The sequence below is a fragment of the Patella vulgata genome, chromosome 5, assembly GCF_932274485.2.
Source record: "Patella vulgata chromosome 5, xgPatVulg1.2, whole genome shotgun sequence".
In the NCBI taxonomy this organism is placed as follows: Eukaryota; Metazoa; Mollusca; class Gastropoda; family Patellidae; genus Patella; species Patella vulgata.
Genome location: NC_065883.2, coordinates 78112988 through 78116714, shown reverse-complemented (window position 1 = coordinate 78116714; position 3727 = coordinate 78112988).

Genomic DNA, 3727 nt, shown 5'->3' with positions numbered 1-3727 from the left:
TAGAATATTTGTCACTGGTTTGTCATGCAGGTATCTGAGGAAAAGGGAGACTAATCCATTTAATGTTCACCGTTTCCGTCATCGTTCACACTAAAAGCTCCAGCTTTGGTGTCTTGTCGTTAGGGTGGGACGACAAACAGAGGTTCCATGTAAACTTGGCGTGCATGTAAAAGAACCGTTCATAGTTGGAATTTAACATAAGAGCAAGGGGGTGGATTTGTCATGTCTTTTTTTTTTGGGTGGGGGGGGGCCGACGAACCCTGGAGTACCTTTCATTACCAAACCAAAATAGTAATTACGAACAGTTTACCAGTGTTATTTCGATGAAAGCTTTAAGTAGGGGTAATATGATGACGATATGGTAAAATTGACTACCTACAATTAAGGAGGAAGAGATCGTGAAGATGAATTACTGTGGCGAGACCCAAAGGCAGTGGTTAGATAGCCTTCAGAACTGGACATTCATGTGGATATAAACATGAAAATCTGTCCTGGCGGTCAAAATCATGGGGGGGGGGGGACAGGGACCGTAAATCTACGCCCATGGATAAGAGTAAACCGTACTAGCTTCGCTGTTTTGGCAAAATTTATCTTGTAACATAGATCAGTGCTGGATAAACTATTTAGCAAAATAAGCACGTGCTTTAGGGCATCATGGTTTATGGGGGCACCACAGAATGTCTGCTTTGTTAGATGCCAGATTTAAAATATTTAATTTAAAAATTAATTAATAACTTTCGATTACCGGTAGTTTTTCATTGTTTTTGACTTTCCATACTGTTACCTGGTTGCGCAATTACCAGTGACGTGTATAAAATGCGAGAAAAAAAATCTTTATTAGCCTATATATTTGTTTACATTTTGAATTACATATTTATGTAAGGGCGTATAACTCTATTTTGTTTAACCTTGAAATAGACAAAATTGGTTCTAAAAGCACATATTAATGTAATATGAATGTATGTAAAGTGATTTATATTCAATCTTTGAAAAAAAACATTGTAATTTCCAATCAATTATGTTCGATGAAATACGTGAACAGTTTAGAACGAGTGCATTCTACAGGTTTTAAAAATTATTATTTTGCCGTTTGTGAATCAGCCTTTACTAATTACTTCCACATTGTATTGTAGTATATTCAGTCAACCTGAATATATAAATATTGTTTATATAAAAAAAAAGGATTGAATTCTAAAATATTTTTTTTGCAAAACTTGTGTAGAATCTGCGTCCCAACAGGAATATGAAAACAATGGATCAAAGGATCCGATACGGGAGTGTCCGTCACTAGATATATATATATATTTATTTCATCTCTAAGCAAGAAAACGTTTATATTTTCACTCATGCTATGCATTCGTGAAAATATAAGTTTTCTTGCTTCTCGATGAAATAAAATATGTTATTCACTCTAAAACGACAAATATCCTCTATATATTAAAGATAAATAAAAGTGACACTAACACTGTTCTCATCGTGAATAGGGGGTGGGGGTTGGATGGCTGCGCTTTATCATAAAGTCTGTCATTGAGTCAACTGGCGTGGTTTCGAATCCCCGGTTGTACGTGGCAAGGAGAAGGGTCGCCTGTCCAACCTCGTGGGTTTTCTCTGGGTCCTCCGGTTTCCTCCCACTGCTAAAGACCCCTACGCGTAAGCGAATTATGTAAATAAAATTAAACCATGTTAGTCCCGAAATGACCTAGTCTGTGTCGAGTGGACGTTAAACCCCATTTCTCTCTCTCTCATCGTGAATAATATCTGACGACGAAAACAGTGTTAGTGTCGCTTCTGTTTCAGGCTGGGGGAGGGGGACCTACCCTGGAAGAATAACCTGTTTCAGGCTGGGGGAGGGGGACCTACCCTGGAAGAATAACCTGTTTCAGGCTGGGGGAGGGGGACCTACCCTGGAAGAATAACCTGTTTCAGGCGGGGGGAGGGGGACCTACCCTGGAAGAATAACCTGTTACAGGTTTAAAGGAAAATTTTCAGAAGAATAACTCCAAATTTCCCAGTATATATCCAAAGCCGCCTCCGACTTTCTGACCGCAAGTTATTCCGGGCATAGAATATACCCAAAGATCAAAGAGATTTACCGTTACATTTAAACATACTTCAGTCCTTCCTTCCCCAGCATGACCTCAGTGACCCAGCCTCGTGCTTTATCCTACACTGATGGATGGATGGATAACGGTTGGTTTCAACAGAAATCAATCGACTTTCGAAGCAGCATTCGTCGGACACCAGAAATTTAACTTTCACAAAAACAGACCTTATGATACCCAATAATTACTGTTTAGACATTGTTATTGCACAGATTTTAAATTTTAATCCAACAGTCATTTACGATTCTCGAACAATTGACGAAACAAATAATGTCGCACAAAGCAAAGTGACTCCAGACAAAATGTTTTATAAAACATAGTCAATTTTGTAGAAATTCGCCGTATAAATTAAAACAATGCAAATTTAGTGTCTTATTAGCATATTAAAGGCTCAATACCACTCTTGTTGTAACTGCATATGTCCCAATCTTTATTCTGGTCAACAAATTGTACTATTTAACAATATTCCAATTAATTGATGATACAAATTTCATCTTAACACACCTAATTTATAAAATTGGAAAAATTCAACTAAATGATTTGAAATGCCTACGTAAACCTTTTCAAATGTGACTTGGATTTAAAAATATTTTTGAACCCTCTGGACAAGTAAAATAGGATTTAATGGATAATTTACACAACAGGTAGGACACTATCACATCTAGTACTTAGAATAAGGCTAATATTTATTTACTGGAGCTGTCAAGCCAGCAAGAGTGTTATTGTCCCTTTAAAGGCAAAATATTCCCCCCCCCCTCCCATATATTCTACTAACGATCATGGTCGTGGTGAATTGCCCCTCCCCCACATCAACTCTCTTATAAAGCAATACAGGTGCCGACGGGCATTATTTTAGGTAAGTGCTCTAAATAAAAGTTGTGTGAATACATAAGATCATCTTTATATCAACATGATCACATTTCCTGTCAAATTTTTTTTTTTTAAACAATAATTTTACTCGGTTTGTCTGAATGGGATTGGGGAACAGGCTGAGCCTATTTAAAACCCCTCTCCCCTTCTTGTCAATTGTAAAAGGTACCATTCTGCCCAACCTGTTTATGATACTCTTAGCGTAAACAGGTGGGTTGGATGGCCGAATGGTTAGCGTGTGCGCGCTGTATCGTAAGGTCTGTCATTGAGTCAACTGGCATGGTTTCGAATCCCTGGTTGTACGTGACAAGGAGTAGGGTCGCCTCTCCAACCTCGTGGGTTTTCTCCGGGTCCTCCGGTTTCCTCTCACTGCTAAAGACCCCTACGCGCAAGTGAATCATTGAAATAAAATTGAACAATGTTTGTCCCGAAATGACCTAGTTTGTGTCCAGTGGACGTTAAACCCCATTTCTCTCTCTTAACATAAACATTGCACAAGCTATCGAGGCCAATGGTTGACGCCGTGTGATGTGACGTCAGACATAAAATTGATAACCTTTGTGAAACATTGATACCGTTTTGTTCCACTGGGCTCATGAAGACAGGTAGACGCCATACAGTGTGCTATGAGGGAAATGTCTGGACAGCAGTGCTACAGCTTTTGTATTGAATTCTAACTTGCGGAGGATCTTTTAGGTGCAACAACTATACCTTGTGCCATGGCAGACCCTCTGTCCTGCACCACTGACAAGGTG